This window comes from Phasianus colchicus, chromosome 2 (assembly GCF_987193195.1).
Source record: "Phasianus colchicus chromosome 2, bPhaCol1.hap1.1, whole genome shotgun sequence".
Taxonomy (NCBI): domain Eukaryota; kingdom Metazoa; phylum Chordata; class Aves; order Galliformes; family Phasianidae; genus Phasianus; species Phasianus colchicus.
The window spans coordinates 58,218,792-58,240,909 of NC_143437.1; the positions used below are offsets into that span (position 1 = coordinate 58,218,792).

The 22,118-nt window shown below is 36.9% G+C and overlaps 1 pseudogene; it reads left to right on the forward strand.

The window, feature by feature from the left end:
* Positions 1 to 8,934: 8,934 nt before the first annotated feature.
* The window catches only part of LOC116243137 (vesicular inhibitory amino acid transporter-like), a 30,209-nt pseudogene continuing 17,025 nt past the window's right edge, over positions 8,935 to 22,118 (forward strand).

Sequence of the window (22,118 nt, forward strand, 5' to 3'; positions counted from 1 at the left end):
TATGTATGATCCTACTGTTGTACGTGCTCAGAGAAGACGAGGTCCTGTAAAAGTTGAAGAAAAAGATTAATTTTATTCAGCATCTAACATAAGACATAGTGAATAGCTGCCCACACATGCAGTAAGTTCAAAAATCTGTTTGTGGGATGCTTCCCACACATTTACCAATCTTCCCTGGAGACCTTGCTGCTATTCTGAACCAGAAGCCTAGACTCAGGACATACTATCTTGCTCTTTTTATCATATTCCCTAAGGTCTCTAATTCCATGCTAACAAACTGCTAGAACATGTACAGGTTTCCATCAGTCAGCAGAAATTCCTGGAAGACTTGTGTCCCTGTTGCAGGATTTACAAGGACATGGGACAGAGAGATGTGCTTTGGAGGTATCAGTGCCTGAAGAGCAAATTATGTCTGGTTTCTTTCTTGAGGCACTTTTACAACACTTCAGAAGCACAGATCATTTGCTAGTGCTGGAATCCCTTCCTCTCCTGAGAAGTACATGTTCTTTTCCAGGTTACTCTAGTCATGTAATTTGGCAGAAGAAACAGTAACACAAGATGTAACACTGATATCGCACTGTGTTTTGGGGGCCCACTTATGCCTGCTTGAAATCCCAACTTCAGGCTGATGGTATTTGTTTTAGCAAGTATCAGCAAAGCAATAACACTGTAAAGAAGACCCCTGGCTACCAAATGACAGCCTGTCTTTCATAGTGAATTACTTCTGGTGACTCAAGGCACAGTATGACCCGAGAAACTCAGTTCCTTGACCATCTACAATTTTTTTTTAGTGCTTTTCAGTAGCCTGACGATTTCTTAAACAGTGTGCCAAGAGATAAACACGTAATGACTGGAGTGAAGGAAATAATAATTTCCTAATCATCTACTCAGCAGAGAAAGTAGCAAACTGAAGAAATGCAGGTTTCCAAGGCAGTAGACATCTCTGCGGAGGACTGGGATACATTGGAAACATCCTCTATTTCTAAACAGGGGGTTCATCTTTTTATGTGGGACAATGATAGATGTCTACAAACTCAGGCTATACTTGCAGCTCAATATTTTAAGCAACAATCAGCACTGAAGTGCATCTAGCCTAGGTCAGACAAGAAGTCCTATATTTAGCCTGTATAGTAGCAACTCATACACATTTCTTCAGGACAAAAAGAAAATAATCTTATTTTTGAAATAAGAAAATCTCAGTGGGATAAGATTGAACATTCACGAAACTGTTATATATAAGAATATTAATTTTTTACTAACTTCCATATTGTTTCCATGTTTTGAATAAAATGTTCTAGTATTTTATTTTATTTTTTACTGTGTTTGAGCACTGCATTGCTTTAAAGCAAAGAGAATATTCAGCCTCTCTCTAAAATGAAAGTTTCTAGATCTTTTGCTTGCAATTATAGGATTTAAAAATATATTTAAGTATTGTAACTGAATCAGTAGATTTACGGGAACAGCCGAACTTTTACCTTTATGTCAAGATGCAGTGAACCCAAGGATCATTTTGTGTGAAGTCAGAAAGAGTTCTGGGGAATTCTTATTTCTAACCTCTAGCACTCTTCAGAGAAAGGATTTTAGTCAGGTCTATTTATTATGAGCATTACAGGTGAACAGCACTTGCTGAGCAGTGAGTAGTGAGAGCAGAAGACACAGAAATTTTTGAAGAGGAGAAAAGCATTTGCTTTATAAAATCACTTCAGAAGGCTCAAACAGATTCTGGAGCAAATAGAAATTGTACGACCTATACCAACACAACTATTTTTAGTAGAAATAAATATTTTCCTGGCTCCTGTCTATAAAAAGAGAGTTGAGTTAGTTGCATTGTATTTTCAGCATTTATGATTTACTCCTTTCAGTAGCTTGCTGTGAGAAACTATGATGCAGACAATAGGGATACTTACACTCTGCTGTGCTTGTGCTAAGTAAGTCACAATTTACTTTAACATTTCATTATAGATTTTCTGCAGATACCAAAGAAACCTTCTTTCCTTTTATTACAAATTAATAATGAGAAATCTTATCAAAAATCTGAGAAATTGAGTTTATCTGACAGACAAAAGAATGCTATGTCTTGGCTGCATAAACAGGACTTTTTTCCCCGATTCTTTTGTTTACATGGAACATTGTCTCCATGTACACTATAATTCTTTTCAACCCATTTTCCTCTTGGCTGCAGCTAACAATTTCTGATTGGGAAAAGTGAGGGTTATTTAAATGTTTTCCTAGTAGAGCAGCAGATGCACATTAGTTCTTAATTTCTCTCTTTTCATTCCTAAGCTGATCTCAGTATGTAGTGTTACTTGTTCAGCTTTGTCTATTTCTATCAGAAAATACTTTGTGAGAAACATATTAACACATAATTCCAGTCCCACTATGACTATGATAATCACAGTTGGAATTCTTGATAAAATAAGCTGAGAAGCAGCTCATCTCAACAAACAGGAAGTCTGGAAAAAGTACCAGGAGGCCTGCATGGACCAACAAGGTGTTCTTGGCCAAACTTAAACACAAAAAGAAGACAGAAGCAACAATAGGTAACCTGGGAGGAATGCAAAGACACTGTTCAAGCAGCCAGGGATCAAGTTAGGAAAAAGAAAGCTCAGAATTGAATCAGGCCGGAGACATCAAGGGCAACTAAAAGAGCTTCTACAAGTACCGCAGTGACAAAAGAAAGACTAGGAGAAGTGTGAGCCCTCCCCTGAAGGAAACAGGAAACCTTGTTACCCAGGGCATTGATAAGACTGAGATACTGAATGCCCTCTTTCTCTTAGTCTTAACAGGAAGACTAGCCTTTGGGAATCCCAGGTCTCAGAGTCCAGGATGAAAGCCTGGATGAAGGAAGATGTACCTTGTACAGAAGAGGATCAGGTCAGGGAGAACTTGAGCAAATTGGATTTTCATAACTTCATAGGCCTTGAGAGAATGCACCCATGAGCGTGAATGCTGAGGAAACAGGCAGATGTGGTTGTGAGGCCACTCTATATCTTTGCCTGATCATGGCAACTGGGTCCAAGACTAAGGAAATCAAATGTCACTCCTATCTTTAAGAACAACAAAGAAGACCCAGGGGAACAACAGCCCAAGGCTTCACTTTGATTCCTAGGAAGGATCACCAGATTAATGGATAATATCTTCCTGGACCTCAATAAACTAAGGTACTCAGAGAAAAGGTATTGAGGTATGGGATGGAAGAGCAGACAGTGAGATGGATCAAAAACTGGCTGAACCTAGAGGGTAGTCAGTGGCAGAAAGTCTAGTTGGAGGCCAGTAGCAAACACAGTATCCCAAGGATCAATACTGGGTCCAGTCTTGCTCAGCATCTTCATAAACAGGCTGGACAAGGGAGTAGAGTGTCTGGAACACTTCAGCCTACAGGAGGCCCAGGGTAGAATTAATTAATTTGTTAAAATACCTGAAGGGAGACTGCAAAGATGATGGAGCCTGGCTATTTTGAGTGGTACCCAGTGCTATAACAAGAAACACTGGGCACAAAATGGAACAAAAGAAATTCTGTCTAAATATCATAGAATCAAAGAATGGCTTGGGTTGAAAGGGATCTTAAAGATCACCTAACTCAAACCCCTTTGCCATGGGCAGGGTAGACAACCACTATCTCATGTTGCCCTGGGTTCTGTCCAGTCTGGCCTTGAACACCTCCAGGGACAGAGTATCCACAACGTCTCTGGGCAACCTGTTTCAATATCTCACCAACCTCTGAGTAAAAAAATTCATTCAAACATTTAAACTTTCCCTTTTTTAGTTTTAAACCATTTTCCCTTTTCCAATTGCTATCAGACTGCATAATAAGTCACTCTCCTTCCTGTTTATAAACTCCTTTTAAATACTGAAAGGCTGCAATTCTATCTCCCTTAAGCCTTTTCTAAGCTGAACAACTCTGGCTCTTTTAACCTTGCTTCATAGGAGAGGTGCTCCAGCCTTCTGATTATCTTCGTGGTTCTCCTCTGAGCCTCTCCCCAGCAACTCCACATTTTTCTAGTACTGGGTGGGTCCAGATCTGGATACAGTACTCCAGATGGGGCCTCACAATTGAAAATAAAGGGAGACAATCACCTCCCTTGCCCTGCTTACCACCTCTCTTTTGATGCAGCCCAGGACACAGCTGGTTTTCTGGGCTGCAAGAGCATACTGATTACTCATTTCAAGCTTTTTTTCTGCCAGAACACTTAAGTCCTTCCCTAGAGGGTTGCACACATGAGTTCTTTTCCAAGTCTGTATACATAACTGGGATTTCCCCAGCACAAATGATGCACCTTGCACTTGCAGGTGATGGATCACTGGGGTTAGTTAGCCAGAGAAGTTTTGGAGATTGTGGTGTTTCCCTCCCTCAGAGATCTTCAAAAGCCATCTGAACACTGAGCAAGAGGATTGGACCAGATGATCTCCAGAGGCCTCTTCTGGTCTTAAGTATTCCGTGATTCCTTGAATATATGTTTGAACTTTATATATATTTTCTTTCCATACAAGGACAAACTAAAAAATTCTGGCTGTTATTTGTCATGAAGCCATCAGTTTCTTGCTCAAAAACCTGCTCTGTTGTAAAAGGTATCAGCCTCTTTAAAAGCAAACAACAACAAAAAGTATGTCTATTTTTTCTTGAAATGTTAGCCAGATATGTGTATGTAACATTAAAGAGTTATAATTTGAATGGAATAAATGAAGTATGACTATTATTACATATGTATCATTTATATAGCTATTGAAATGATTTTTAAGCTGTAAAACTGAAAATTATCAAGGTAACGAAAATATACTAAGACTTTATATATCTTACAAGAGAAATAGATTTTGACCTTGAAGACAGAGATTGTAGAAACTGGGATAGAAGTGCAGTGTTATATATCTGGGACTAACAATGTCTACAGAAAAAGTGTCATTTGCAGAATACAACTGAAAAGGTGAGAAACTTATACATAATAGTCAATCACAGGATGTCTATGATTCACAAAGATGATGAAATCACGAAAAATTAAAATGCACTTTTCTATGTCTCAAATATTTTCTATAAAAGAAGATAAGATTGACAACATTGTTCAAGATCTGACAGAACTCGTGAGATACTGTATACAGTTTTGATAACTCATATTCAAGATAATTTAAAATGAAACAGGACTAAAGATTATTAGATGAATTTATAGGAACAGTTTAAAGGTTACTAATTTCTTTCATGAAAAAAAAAAAAAAAAGACACAAAAGCTAAAAAGCTTTATGGCTGATTTCTCTGAAAATATTAGTATTTCTCAGAAAAAAAAAAAAATAGTTTTAGCGTCAAAGTACACAGCTAATTTCTGTTACAGTGGGCACAACTTGAGGCCAGCAGCACAGAGTCTAGTTGGAGGCCTGTAGCTAGCAGTGTTCCCCAGAAATCTGTATTTGGTCCAGTCTCGTTTAACATCTTCATAAATGACTTAGATGAAGGGATAGAATGCACTCTTGGCAAGTTTGCTAGAGATACAAAGCAGGAAGGAGTAGCTAATACAACAGAAAGCCATGCTGCTATTCAGTGAGACAAATGGGAAGGATTCAGAGGACCTGGGGAACTGGTCAGATAAGAACCTTATAAGGTTCAGCAAATGCAGGTGTAGAGTTCTACACCTAGGGAGTGATAACTGCATGCAGTAGTACAGATTAGGGTCTGACCTGCTGGAGAGTGGAGAAGGACTTAGGTGTTTTGGTGGATAACAAGTTCACCATGAATCAGCAATTTGTCCCTGTGTAAAAGAAAACCAATGTTATCCTGGGGAGTACTAAAAAGAACTTGGCCAGAAGATGAAAGGATTTTCTTTTCCTCCTCTACTCTGCCAAAATGAGGACACATCTGGAGTACTGGGTTCAGTTCTGGACTCCTCAGTTCAAGAGAGACAGGGGCCTGGAACATCTCCTTTATGAGGAAAGACTGAGAAACTTTGTACTGTACAACCTGGAGAAGACTGGGGGGAAGAAACTTATCAATGCTTATAAATATCTAATGGGCAGGAGACAAATCGATGAGGGTGTTTTTGGTGCCCCAGCAACAGAACAAGAGGCAATGGGCACAAGCTGGAACACAAAAAGTTCCATATGAACACAAGGAAAAGCTTTTCTACTTTGAGGGTTACAAGGCATCCAAACAAGCTGACAAGAGAGGCTGTGGAGTCTCCTCTGGAGGTATTCAAAACCTGCCTGGGCACTTGCCTTTGTAACCTACTGTAGGGAATCTGCTTTTGCAGAAATGTTGGTGTAGATAGTCTCTGGAGGTCCCTTCCTGTCCCTACAATTCTGTGATCCTTTGATTCTGTGATGAACTAGAAATAACAATGTGGCTTTTTGTTGTTTTTTGTTGTTGTTTTCTCATAGGAGTTGTTTAGATAAGAATTGTAAGAGTTTAAAATCAAATTAGATCTGTTTAAGTAGGAGATTACATGAGACTTTTGTCTGTAACAAGACTAGGTCTGATGAGAGAGGAAGTCCCTTCCATTCATATGTGACCTACATCAAAGTCATCCTAAAAATGTAATTAATACCTGTCATTGCAAATAGTTACTGATAGAAGTAAAAATGAAATATTGAAAATGTTAAGAAATTATGTATGTTGTTTAATCTTGGAGAGATATGCATGCTATTTTTTTTTTATCTAACAAATAATTAGCTAGATGTTTTATACAACTACAAGAAGTCAAGTTGTGAAATTTCCAGGATCAAATCACTGTTCACATTTCTTCATGTTTAATGAGCTGGTTCACTTAGAATATGCAGCAAAATCCTTTCTATTTTTTATTTATTTTTATGGGAAGAGTTATAATATAAAGGAACTTGATAGCAAAGGATGAATTGCAGGAGTTGGCCATATGTGAGTTTCAACAAACAAATTCACTATAAGGAGACACTGTTATTTTCTTTCTCATTTCTACCTTCTACTATTATCCTCCTGATCTGATCAAATTAAAATTTATTCAGTTCCCTCCTACCAATTTGCAGTCAGCAGCTGCATATTGAATAAACCCACCCTTCTCATAAGACCTTGTATACTTTATCATAATATGGACTAACACTAAAAAGTAAAAAGTAAAGTACTTGTGACTTCAAGGGAATTGTTGATGAGGGTCTGCAATTTGGCAAGAAGTGCTCAGCAATTCTGTGTTTAAAACATGAATAACTTCTTTATACACAAACATACAACTAACAATAAGTCTATTGTGTTGTTATTACAGTGTGTTGTAAGACAGCCTGTGCACCAGCTGTTCTTGTTTACAGCATGGGAAAACTCTGCTTCATCATAAAGGCTTATGTTTAAACAGAAAGTGTGGCATATATTCTGTTCATGCTATAAGCATGTAGTTCTTATTAACTATTATATGAACTAATTATAAAATCTGGTGATCACTTAGATTTAATTAGGTTGTGGTTGAACTAACCTTGATCTTTCATCTTGTATGCTCCATATATGTATCTATGCATACACAAATTTAAATTAGAAAAAAACATGTTTATTATTACACTTGTCTACTAAATAGGTAACAAGGTGCTATTATCACTATGTTGAATTAATTTCTTCGGGTTAATTAACTGTGCTAATTTGTATCCTCTTCTGTTTTCTCAGAATCAATCTGTTTTTTAATCTAAAAGATTGTGTCGACATATGCAATAGGTAGAGTGCCCTTCTATTTAGGTAAAGCTGATAATAAGCCACCACACAATTCCTCTTAAGTTCTCAGTAATGAAGTTCTGGCATGTCTCTGATTTTTCTCCACGTGATTTTAACGAAGAGCTTTTCAGTTTTACTGGTACATAATTAGAATATATGCATAAATTCCACTCTATTGCTTCAATGTAATTAAAGATCTTTCTTCAAGAAGAAAATTATAAAGCTTTTTAAGCAGAGAAAATCCTTGACTAAAAGCATTTTTATGCATGAATCAATCTTCTGAAATATTTCTGAAAACAATTAATAATGGTCCGTTTAAGAGAAACCATCTAAGTTGTTCAGTGTGGGAGAGGAGTTTCTCAATGTTGTCTTCTGCGTAACTTTTATAACTGTCAGGAAATGCAGAATGTTCAGGCATTCTGCTCATGCAGAAGAAGAAAAACCCCTTTTGTGATAAGGAGTTTAAATAAATCTCTTGACAATAGGGTTATTTATCTATCTAGATGCATTATACTCCAGTAAAGCATAGAACAGAAGACCTCCACCTACACAAAAAATATACATTATTGAACTGTACAAGTAATACTAAGTTATTTCAACTTTGCTTCCTCTTTCAAAGCATGCCCCGAATGCAGAAAACAGAGACAGCTAACAGACAACACTACACAGCAGCTTCTATGCTCAGCTTCTTCTGTTGCTGTCATTGAAACCTGGATAGGAGTGGCTACCAGCTGACAGGCAAGGAAAGAAGAGAGGAGGCATTGCCTTCTATATCAATAAAGAAATAGCGTGAAGAGCTGTCTCAGAAGAATGACCATGAGTAAGTCAAAAGCTTATGGATGAGAGTTAAAGACCGAGACAAAGGAGGAAAAAAAAAAAAGAAGGAAAAAAAAAAAAAAAAGAAAGGAGCCTTGTGCTTGATGCCTATCACAGGCTACTTGTTGAAGCCTTTTACCTTCAGCCACAGGAGACATCACAAACACAAGCATTCCCCCTACTGGGGGACTTCAACCACCCTGTCATCCTCTGGAAAAGAAATACAGCAAGCTGTAGATAATCCAGGAGGCTCCTGGAATGCATTAAGGATAAATTCCTGAGCCATGTAACAGACACCCTACAGGGGAGCTGTTTGGTCACAGCTTGAACTGGTGATTGAGCACCCAGTGAGGGATTAGTAGGACCAGGGAGCATAGGCAAATTATTTACACTTGTGCTCCCCATGTGACCAGAAGAGAGGAACTAGGGTAGAGGAACTCTAGGCTCATATAAGAACCAGCCACAGAAAAGAGAGCATTTCTTGGGCTTTAGCTACTTTCTGAGAAGAAGTACTGTAATGTCAGATTGTCACTTTACCAGTTAGGTGAGTTTAGCTCTTCTTTCTATTGATCTCTCTGCAAATGCCTTTTCTGGTATTGCTAAGAACATCTCAGAAACAATTTTGCTACTTTGTGAGAACAGCACAGCCCTACCAGGGGAATGTGATGCTGGATCTGTTGCTAACCAATGTAAGTTAACTGATTGGTGACATCAGGATTAGATACTGCTTGGGCTGTATTGATCATGCCATGATGGAGCTCATACTTATGAGAGACATCACACAATAAAATCAGAATGCAAAACTTTAGAAAGCCATATTCTAACTTTTCAGGTGGCGCAACAAAGTCCTCTGGGAATCTTCCCTCAAAGATAAAGGAGTCAAGAAGATGAATTTCTTAGGAATACTTCCTTAGGGCATAGAGTACTCAATTTCTTGTCTTGGTTTTTACTGGCAACTGCTCTTCATGCACCTTTAAGTGGAAGTTTAGAAGGTGGAGTCTGGGGGAACAATGTCCTTCCCACTATAAGCAATGATTTGGTTCACGACTTCCTGAGAAGTTCCTGAGGAACTTGAACTTTCTGGGGGTTCCAGTGAGATGTGCCCCAAAGCCTTAAGGGAATTGACTGAAGTAGCTGTCAAGCCAGTCAATGATATTTGAAAAGGTAATAGAGGCAATCAGGTGGAGACCCTAGTGACTGGAACAATAGCAAAGACACACCTGTTTTTAAGGAGGGTAAGAAGGACAACCTGGGGGACTACTGAACTGTTGGCTTGTCCTTTGTGCAAGGGAGGTTTCAGGAACAGGTCCTCTGGAAGCTATGTTAAGGCACGTGGAGGAGAGGGAGGTGATGTGGAACAGCATGTAAGTCTTTCCCAAACACAAGTCCTGCCAAACTAAGTGATCTTTTATGATGACATAACTACATCAATTGATGAGGGAGGAGCTATTGATGTCATCTATCTACATGGCCTTTTTACATGGTACCCCACAACATACTTCTCTCCAAATTGAAGGGATGTGTATTTGATGGGTGGACTATTCAATGGACAAGGGAATAGTTGCAAGGTTGTACCCAGAGTGTAATGTTCAGTTACTCAATGTCTGGCTGGAGATCAGTGGGAGGTCATTCTTAGTGCAGAACATTATTACTCTCAGACATAGGGTTTGTATGCTGGGTAGTCCTATACAGAGCCAGGAGTTGGTGTCAGTGATTCTTGTGGGTCCCTTCCAACTTGCTGAATAAAAGTACAGAGATTATCAGCAAAATTGCCAAAAAAATCTTTATGGATTTGAATGCAAAATTTAATTAGTATCTGGAAGAAACACCACAAGGAGCTACGCTGCAGCAGTGCACAAAGTGAAGTCAGCATTCAGAAAATATATACTCTGAGTTTCATCTCATCTGCCGTCATATGGGTACTGTACAAATATTTATTCATGTGTAAGCTGGTGATCATGGACTTTCCCTTAAAATGAGGGGGGAAAACGATTGATTTCATGGCACTGACCTGGGGCAGCTGATCTGCTTCAGATGCCAGCTTTAGACTGACATAAGCCATTTGCTAGAATTACATTTCTTATTCTGCTAGGTACATGAAAGGGACCTGAAGATGTAGCTCAGAATGAGCTACAGTTAATTGATATTAACACCTACTTCTGGTACTAGCATCTCCTGTGATCTTTATTTGGAGATCATGTACACATTCCTTAAGGGAATATGTTTAAATAATTGCTCCTGATGAAATGATGAAACTTTTTTTTCTTCAGTGTGCTCTCATTTGTGTACTCACAAATTATACTACTTTGTCCAGCAGAATATCCCTAACTGAAAATTGCCAGCATCTCTTTCCCTCTACTACAACAAAAAGAAGCAGTCAACATACACCGACTTTGAGACTGTCAAAAAAGGACTGACAATTCTCGTGTCACATGGTGATTTCTGATGTTTTTTGTTTTACATAAACAAGTAAAAAGCTTATAATTGTGACATCCTACACTGGACTACTTGGCCATTTCAGTTTCATTTCTGTCTCTATACTTTTTCTTATTTTCTCTAAGTTACCCCGTTGAGATGTGTATTTCTTATAGTCCTCTTTTGTACTGTCTGCACTACTAGTGAACTAATTCTTCTCTTGACCCTTAGGCTTTGAGCAGCTTCATACTTGTTCTCTGAGAAAAATCATCCTCTACAAATTCTGACCAAGAATCAAGATCATTCAAAGAACTTTCCAGTATGAGTGCTGTTAACCACTCAATTTATTTATTCTTGATTTAAATTGTTTTCTGTCTGAATTAGAGTTTGGCTCCTTAGTAAGGAACTTTATTCTTTATATACTTTTAAAGTGGCATATGTATTTACAGTCATACATTTCTGAAAACCTGTATCCATGAAGATCACAGTATGATCCTGTATGCAAACAATTTAAGTAACAAGTTAAAGATTTGTTAGAAAAATATGCATAGAGCAAGCAACATAGAAAATTATCAAAACACAAATAAATCTAAACATATGCCAAAGAAGACTTTTATTAAATATACAGTCAACTACTAACATTATCTTTCATTAAATGCTATGCACACTCTGTATCAACTTCCCAAATTTGTGTAACTGGTATAAACACCTGGATAAAATGAACTCTGATCAGAAATCTGAGCACTGGTAAGAAGTACCCGTTGCAATTGTGAAAAATGTTGCAGATGTTTGTATTAGAGAATTGTAGTACCAGAACTGAAGTCCTTATTTCACTACCAAAACAAATTTACGCACCTTACTCATCTCAGTCACTATGAATAAAGCAAAGGATTGGCAAATAGTCTGTGACACTCTTTCTAGATATATTTATCAAAGTGAGCACTGATTTGTTTGGTATGCTTTTTCATTTTGCACTTTAATCTCTTTTTTAGTTTGGAGTTTTATTTCAGGCACTTCGGAGAGCTAGGCTGATACTATTCTTTACTAAAGAAGAACCCTGCTGATCTTGTGTTGGGGAGTGGGGTAGCCAGCACGTACCTCAACTGCGCAACATTGGTATTCAGCAGTATTCTCCATCACGCAGCTTTAGGGTTCTGTGAAAGCATGCCATGTATCTATCTTTGCCTAAATCCAAAATTTCCATGCTCTTGGACTCAGGTTTACCCATGGAGCTAGTGCATTGACATGGGAAAGTCTGAAAAAATCCTGCAGGTGTGAAGTAACCCCATTATGGACAGTAATAGTGTATACCCTCTATGTGGGAATTTATTCTAAAGAAAAAAAAAAAAGCTATATCTAGAAGTGCTCTATTTGGCCAGCTAGTCTTCTGACTAAGAATGGTGAATCTTTAAGAAACTTACTTTATTTCTGAAGACAGATCTTATTCCTTATGAAAGAGCATGCTAAGCAGCCATGACTCATCCTTGTACTTGAAACAAATCTATGTCCCATAGCTAAGATGAGGCTATAAGGAAGAGATAGGGTTGACTGTCACATAAAATGATCTGTAACTCCACTTCTGTCTAAAATAAAAGCATATGGAATTATGAAACTTCATTGACCCACTTTTCATTGCTATTCTGAATGTTGTCCTTGAAGGACAATGGAAAACTGGGAAAAAAAAAATGTCCAAGGCAATTGGCAGTTCTGAAGATCTTATTCTTGAGGGCATAAAGTTATACTGTGATCCTACTGACCAAGATATATATCATTTAATGCCTATCCAACCACTCTTCCTGTTCCTGAAATCCAGTCCTACCACACTTATGAATCACAGACAGCCTGCTTCTCTAGGAGGAGAAAATTTTGATCATATTTCAGGTACTGAAATAGAAATATATAAATAGCTGACAAGGACAATGATGACTGTATCCTACCATAAATTGGGAAGTTTTTACCCCAAACCAGATAATAGGTTTAATGAAGAACATAAAGAACATGTTAAGAAAGAATGACTAGCAGAAGTAATGAATGGGAAAAACAAAGAATGAGGCTACCCTTTGACTGAGTCAAGTTCTCAGTAATTGCTTTTACTGTTTGTTTTTTCCCAGTGCCCTGTAAGTAGTACAATTAGTATTAAATTTTCTGCCGTCACATAAGCAGAGCTTTTTTATGCAGTAATAAAACAAGATTTGATATATCTTCCTTTGCTCATTACTTATGTCACATATGAAACATCCAGTAGATGTGCACCAATGTAACTAACTAAGAGCATAATTTGTCCTGCAGACTGCAAAAATAAAACCTGCAGATAATATACAGAATGAAAAAATCTATGCCTAGTAGGCAAAGGAGAACAGATTCCCAAATTGCCAAGTTTCTGTCTTTCTTTTCTTGTTAAACTGTAAACTTCTTATAAAGAGGCTGTCTCTTACTTAACAGATTTTAGGAAATCTTAATTCAAAGGAATCTTGACTTCAGCTATGATCTCTAGGTAGTCTTATAAATAATAATAAATATTGTACAGTGGTAATCTATAATGTCCAGTACTATGATGTATGTCAGAGACTAATAAGGATATTTCATTGAAATTGATAGTTCCAACAGTACACCAAGCCCAAGAGATCTAAAAGAAATATTTTAATTGAAAATCAGTTATTTCTGAAGACATACAAACTTGCATTTTTATTTGGTATTTCGATACTTAATTTTGGAAATGTATGAGAACTGAGAAGTACTACTAAGTCTGAGGTTTACATTTATCTGGCAGGGAAGTTATCAATTCAATGTTCTCACTGAGAAATAGAAATTTCTTTTCAGAATTCCTGAAATTACAGCTAACAGAGAGGTGATGCTTGTGCAAACAGGAACTATACTTCATCTCATGTGGTCAAATTCAGACCCTTTATAAGCAAACAGTTTTTTCCAGCATGATTGTTGTCCTAGCTATTCAATTTTTAATGTAGAAATATTGCTGTTAAAATTTAGTGTTCTTATTAAAGAAATAAAGAGGGAAGAGAAACACGAGGCTAGCTTGGAAAACATCAAAAGAAAACGAGGATAAATAATTCTACAACTGTGCAACCTTTCTTTCACAAATTCCTTCTAGGGAAGGACAGGAATATTTAGGTATTTTTAGGATTTTGTAGCGTGAATAGTCTTAATTATCACTGTTTACATCTCTATAGTAAGCATATAATCACAGCTCTGTGTCATTCCCCTGTTAAATACAGTTATGAGCAAGCTGGTTTTTTCTTGCAACTTTGAGCTTTTTAAAGAACATTTTTAAAGTTCTACTGACCTCTGTAGACACTAAAACATAGAAGAAAATTCTTACACCAGGAGAAGTGAACTTGTTTATGTGCATTTACCTTGCAGTCAGTCCATCAACTCTAGGTTTTAATGAAGCATTTTTCTTCCTTTTGGCAGAACTATTTATTTGTATTAGAAACATGCATAATTTCCAGAACAAGATTCTTGCAGCAACCTGTAGATGCTTCATGAATGACTGACTAATGTATGTAGATACAATAGGAAGAAGGAAAAATGATTTGAATTTTAAATTGCAGCTTGCAAACTATTAAACCTCACCACAGACCTTTCTGGGCAGCATACTGAGGATGCTGGAGATATTTCTTTAGCTGACTTTTGAAATTGGAATAAATAAGTGAACAACAAACTTTGTTAATCATAACTACTAAGTATCTGTGCTAACCTAGCAAAAGGATTAACAATGTACAGCTGCAGATCAAAATAAAGACAAGTCAAGAAAGATTTTATTTTAATATTTAGTATTCCAAATGGCTCACCTGAAGCAGACTTTTTCATCTCTTTTCATCTGCTTTAGGGAAACACCATCTTCCTTTTTGCAAATGGTAAGATGGGACAGTTGCCTAGACACTGATGAAGAAAATGTGAATTTTGCTAGAAAAGATGAACTAAACAGGGTTCACAGTGAGGAGAGAGAGAAGCCAGATGGACCCCTGAACTTTGAGCTTGACATCTGCCATCAGGATCCAGGATATGAGACTCCAGCTCCACTGCTGCAGACCCAGGTGAAACTGCTCTCCAGCTGGGAAGCAGGATGGAATGTGACCAATGCTATTCAGGTAAATTCTTACTGCTCTACTCATTACAACGATCACTTTTAAAATCTGGTCATCATTTAGCCTGTTTTTGTTGTTGTTGTTGTTGTTGTTGTTGTTTTTAACTTACCATAATTCTGCAATTTTCTAAATGATCTGTGAATTTATTACTAATATATTTCAATCTTCCTGCATAAGATTAACACCCTGTAAAAGTATTGCTCCAAAGGGAATTTAAAAAGACAGGGGTGTCACTTAAAGTTTCAGAAATATTTAAGCTAGTAGAAAATGAAAAAGTGGTGATTGCATCTGTTTTAAAAGTCTGTAAATTTTATTTGGTAAGTATATTTTAATTCAGTTACAGAGAAGTATGAGAAAATTGAGATAAATATCTCCTAGAAATAGGGCAATAAGAGTTAGATTGAGGTCAAATATTTTCTGATGTGTAAGTTACACTAGATATGAACCGGAGCACGAAACAGACAAAGTGTGATAATATACTTCAGTGTTAAAGAAAATAGTCGAGTTGGAAAGACTTAAGGGATCTGGTCATAGCATTCTCTGTGGAATGTGAGTACTTTTTCTGAGTCCTTCAATTTAGCATTAAATGTTTCAGATTCTTTTTCTAACTTTTCATGATTCGTTTCCTTACATAATTCAATCATTACAACTGAATTTGTGTTTGACATGGTAAGAAGAAAGTGGTACCCACAGATACATCTAGTCCCAGTAACTGACTTTTTTATGGCACTCCAATTATACAAAAAATAATCCTTCCAATGTCACATAAGTCTGTGCTCATGCTGATGAATGTTTGTTTATGTATGCAGTTCATCCCTCAACTCTGCAAAGGAGTAAAAGAAAAAGGACATATTTTAACCTTGCTCTATTTTCAGACGTGAGCACCACCACACGAGAGACAATGTAATAACATTTAGGGCACAGTATCATATCATATTCAGAAAGTACTCAGCTGTGAATAGAGGTCCTAAAATAACCAAACTACTTTTTATTAACACTTTTTCTCTTTGATATCTCTCATTAGCATCTAGTCAGAATAGGAGCCTGGGTTGAGAGCCCATTGCTATCTCTGTAAGTTTTGCCTTTGATTTAACCACAGCCAAGATTTCATTCTGGAACTCAATTGTGTCAATATTTGCTGTATGACCTTTTGAGAAGTCACATTCTCCCTCACTCATTGTTTTTCCTTCTGAAAAACAAAAGCAATAATGTCTCTGTAATGCATCAAATTGCATAAAAAGTCCTGAATGTCTTTATGTAGACAATTACTAATAATCATTAATATTATGGCTTCCAGCTCAAAAATAGATGTGTTACATAGAGATGCCCATTTAAAAACAGGAGAAATTCAAGCTAACTTACCCAGTCATATCAGTAACTCTGGTCTGAGTTAAAACTTTCAGCTTTGTAAGCTTTGCATGCTGCTCTTTGATCTCAAATATTTTAGAAATCATAATTAAAAGAGAAGGCAGCTACCATTATACATCTAAAGCAGATGGCAAAACCTGGGAGCTACAGTTCATCTAAAAGAATTGACAAAATATTCTAATGACACAATGCAGTGCTGAATGCATATGGGAGCACATATGTGCACGTGCATGCACTTTTCCTATTTCCCAATACTTTGGCATTCCATGGGCAAAAGGGTAGACAGCAGAGAAGGGAAAGGGGAAAGGCAATACAGGAGAAGAGAATATTGGTTGGATATCTGTGGGGAAAAAAATAACAATTCAAAGAAATTTCTGTAAATAGCTTTGAAGAGAACATTAGAATCACCTGAATAATAATTAAAATAATCCAAACATTCCTGACTGGTGAAAGCAATCTGTGCCAAAAAGACAGTAGTTTTTGCCCTACCCAGAGGAAAGGGCAGCAGTGTCTTGCATGACAATTAGAGGTAAATAGTTAAGCAGAATTCGGACCTGTTTTAAACAGATTTTCCAGAACACTATTAGCCTATAAGCGAAAGTATTTTCTGAAATTATTTTCATATTTATAATGAGAACAAGTATGTCTTTGGTCCCCAAAATTAAATAGAAGTGTTTTCTTAGATTGTTTAAAATGCAAATGTTTTCAATCAGTTACATAGTTTTTTTGTTTGTTTTTTAATTTCAACTGAAAAATTGTGCAGCTTTGATGACAATGCTGTTTATGTAAATGATTGCCTGAGACATTTAGAGTTTCCAGGGAAACACGTTTTCATATTCCAACACTGTACAGGCAAATGAAAATCTGTATCCAATTAATCTGAGTAACGACAGAGACCATAAACCTGAGTTAATTCAAAAGGGAAAATGAACAGTATCATCTGTCAGAGTGATGCAAGTGGTATTTGTGTAGAGCAGTAAAAGGCCAAAAAATTTTGTACTAACTTATACAGTAACTCTGGATATATGAGCAAAGCAACAGTAGCAAGAAAAAATAGCAGTTAAATTCTAATGTTATAGCCTTTCATAGTAGAACCAAAGTTCATGTTATTATGACTGTAATTTACATCACTGTAAGTCTACCTTGCCTTATTCAGTCTCAGCAGGACAAGCAAGTTTAGCAATTAAAAAACTCAGCCACGTTACCAGGCAATTCCAAAGTACAATTACTTTCAGCTCCATGATGCTTGTATAGTCTTTAAAAGGCAGTGTAATATAAGCACACAATTCTCCCCTGCATATTTCGTGAAATAATGACACTGTATCCAATCATATTGAAGGTGTATTTTGATTCAGTGCATGCTTCTTCACCAACAATGAACAAGAACCTGCTTGCTGTGCTCATAAACATCTGAACCAGTGGAGGTGACCCACTGTTTCATACTTAGTGTGATGGCATCATTGCTGAAACACACCACCCACTGCCTCACCGTGCTCACACCCATCTCTTTATTTCCTTCAAGCTGTGCCATTATAGATACATTTCCAAATTGTGTTCTAATCTGGCTTATCTCTATTTATGTGAGACTATAATATTTAAGAATATAAAATAGTTCATATTTGTTTCTCTATGATGACTCCTCTGAGTTACCCACCTACTCCCTAATACAACTAAATCTGCAGTGTGCTTATTATCAACAACTCCCATAGTTTTAAGTATAAAACAGAGTGACACCAAAGCAGAATTAACACGCATGTCCCTAAAGATATACAGGTAAACATCTTTTAAAAGTGTATAAATGTGCCTTTCATCAAGATTTACTGACAATATAAGTATTTTATAAATATAGAGATGTACATTCTTATGTGTTTAGAAAGCTAAACAGCCACTTAGATCTTGATCTTAAGTGATTATTTTCCAAAATTGAGAACAAGGGTCAACCCTGTCAGTTGCCCAGGGCAGTAAATTCCTTGAGGCTAAAGTCATACTATGCAATAAATTATAGACATCTGAGTGAAACAATCTTCTGTATTTCATATCAAAGGATGGTACTGAGAATTAAAGGGAGATGCCTGATGCTCATATCTAATCTAGGAACAGCAAGTATTCCAAGTTTCTAAATAGAGCTAGTCAAAAAGTGACAGCACAAAGCAAAATTTCAAAACTATATGTCTACATGATGCGCATAAAAATGCCAATTTATAAAATTTTTGCTAAAATGCACATGCAGCACTGGATAAATTTATTCTTAATGTATTTGCAATCTCAAACTCACATGGCTGCAACTAGAGATCAAAAAAATCTTAGAACATGTTGAGGGCCATCTAAATTTAAATACATTTTTCTTTTGATAGAATGTCACCATTATAAAATGCAGAATATAAGTTGCATTTTGTGTGTAACTAATGTTCATGCCTCAATTTTCTCTTTGTGGGGGAGAAGGGAGGAGGGAGTAGGATTCTGGACATGTCACTTCTAAACTCAACCTTTTACATTCAACCTTTTATTCATATCTTTCATATTCAAATTTAGCTCAGATTCTGCAGCATAGTTCTTTACTTTCATTATTCACATAGCATGGAGAATGCTGTATACAGTATACATAATCTCTCTCATGTCAACTCTACTTTTTTCAGAAAAATGTGTTATGTTTCAGCAATGAGATTATATCTACTTCACAGAAATCTCCTGATTTGACATATAAAGATTGTGCAGTGGATTTATTTTGAGTTAACTAGCTGTCATTCCCATAAATCTAATTAGAGGATGTTCTTTGTCAGCCAACTTTTCCCTTGGTCAGCTGTAAATACTCGAAATGTTATGAAGACAGGACTCCTAAACTTTTCGTTGTTGGATCATTCTCATGGGATTCAAGTTGCTGTTTTGTAGCTTTTGCATTCTTTGTTGTTTGTCACATCACTTGGGCAATGAACAGATGGAGGGAGTGTTGAATGGATTTACATCAGCATATTCTACTATAACTACTATGGAAATGATAGGAGTGGCAAATCAGTTTTCCATAGTCCTTCCATAGCAAGTGGGATCTGTGGTATAGAATAAATACTCCACAAATTATTCTTTGGACATACAGATGATTCCCAACATATGGACCCTTGGTTCAGAAAACACTATACCACCTGTTAAAAATATGGCTTTAAAAAGTAATTGGTGAAAGTATTACAATTCCTGCGATCTTCTAGATGCCAAAAAGACGTATTAAAAATCTCTACCAGTTAATGCAGTCCTTAGATTATGCTTGTCTGTACCATGGGCACAAAGTTCCACTTCCTACTAGATGAGTAGCAAAAGAGTTAAAGGAGATCTGCTTCTCTCTCTCTCTCTTACCCTTACATTTCCCCCTTCATAAATGAGTCTAATAGCCTTTATATGTTGGCTATAACCAATATACAGCAATCTATAATTTATGATGTTGATACACTTTAAGGTAATTAACATATATTTCAGATGGAAGGGAGACATTCTAAAGTATCGCACCCATTTGAGGTTTAACAGGCAAAATCAACCATAAATGTGAATATCCTGATAACTCTGGGTGTCATACAGATTTATTCAAAAATGTTTACTCTTAACTGATATCTTTAATCTCTTTAACTGATTTCTACCTGAGTCTAGTGACATAGCTAACCTCACATCCTTTTAATAACAGTAGCCAGAAGCACTGCTGTGCCTAAATAAATTTGAATTGTTCTGTTCAGAACATTGAATTATAATCTTATATTTCAAAAACCTATTCATTTGATGCTTTATTTTTAGCAATGTCAAATGTTTATAATTTCCAGTCATGTCAAGTGAAGCTCTTCTTGCCTAGCATCCCTAAAATATATCTACTTCATGTCTAAATTTCAGAGCCATCATATTCTAGGTAATTATTCTTAGAAGTAGTAGCTAAGCTTCTGTAATGCATAATATACTTATCCTGAATTTTTATGTTCAGTTTGACACTGTCCTCTGAAGCCTTTACTGCTCTTTCCCACATACACCCTTTGAAGGTGCCTCAAATGTGGCCAATGGGCCCAGCTGCACCCTGTGGTGGGATTGATGGAGGGGGCTGCAGATGGCTGTGTGCAGCAGTGTCCTTCCCACAGAGCTCTCTTGCTCCCTAACACCTGGAAACAGAAATCCAATATCAGCAGTAAAGCACAATGCCTTGCTGGTGCATTTGTCTAAATGCTTCATGCCTGTTTAAAAAAAGCAGTTTTGTCACTGATCTGTATGCATTTCAGGACAGAGAAGAAAAGTGTACCGGCAGGGCTGAGTATTTGGAGACTGATCTTTCAACCACTTTTGTAACTCATTTTTCAGGAAAGCCTATGAATAGAGCTATTATGGTCCAGTGTTAGCCTGACATTTTAATCAGATTTTAAAATGGAAAAAACAGATCACGATCAATCAAAGTATCTCTGCACTACACATTATTTAGAGCATCCAACCTGCAGGGCCGGCTACTGCCTTCTGAGCTGTAAGCTAGCACTTCAAGGAACTGATTTTTGAGGGGCAGGAGCCGATTGGCTGTTTATGGCTTGGGCATCTCCCATTTTCTCCCTTTGGCCCCTTTCCTCCCTATCTACAAGGAGAGTGAGCTCCCTGCAGCTCTGATGGGCTCAGGGCTCACAAGTCCAAGTGTGAGCTGCAGTAAAGGAGGTGGAAGAGACCAGCTCAGCTCTCCTCCTTACGGCCTTGCTCTCCAGTCAGTAATAGCACAAAATTTTGGTTTAATTGAAATTTGCAAGGTGTTTTGACACTCTTAGCAGGCACATCAGTATTTCTACCATTTTATATTTCAGCTCAAGAGCAGTTACATGAATGAAGTGAAAGCACATATTCACTTGAGAGCTTTTAACTTTGACAGTCTTCAAAGGCCAACTACTATCAATGGTGTTGCTAGAGCTCGACAGACAACCTGCCAAGTGTCAGAGGTGTAATTTACATTCACATTTACATATATTTGCAAAAAAAATTTGTCAGTGTGTATTTCTCCCATGACATATATAGAATAAATGTTACTTGTGAGTAATACTTTGAAAACCTGAACATTGTGTCTCCCTCCAGACCTCTTTATCTTCACTTTCTTCATTAGGAAACCTTCAAGCCACGTAGGAGATGGCCTGCTCCAGAGGTGTTAATGCCTAAAAAAGCTTTTGCTTGCAGTGATACAGAGATATATACCAGTGCACACATGCTAAATAACTCCAGCATGCGTTTTTCACTGCAATAATTTTTTCATAAAATAATACTTCATTTATAAACCATTTATTCGTAGCTCTTTGCTAACACCTCTTCAACTTTTCAGTCATACATAAGCTACACATCTTTTCCATAGCAATCTACCATTTACCTTTCTGCGTCTACTGACTGATTTCAGTTCTTCCAGTTAAAATTAAGATCATCCGTTTTTAAAAATTTAAACAAGCATTCTTATCAGCTTATATGGAGATACTTATTTGCCCTTCTTTGAGCTGCTTTTAAATATCCTTCTGCTGAAAACATCGCAGTTACAAGCTACAGTAAAACCACCACTTCTTCTCTTGACTTGCAATTTCTGATATTGAGTCATGGTTTCATTGATTTCACTGCACATCTGCATTTGTTTACTCTTATCTCATCCTTAGATTTTAAATTATTTGAAGAAGAGACCATCTTTTTGCAGTCTGTTTGCACAGTGTCTTGCATGATGGGATTCTGACCAAGGACTTTCTGGTGCTCCAATAAGGAAAACAATTTTGAAAGTAAGTCTCAAAAAGTCT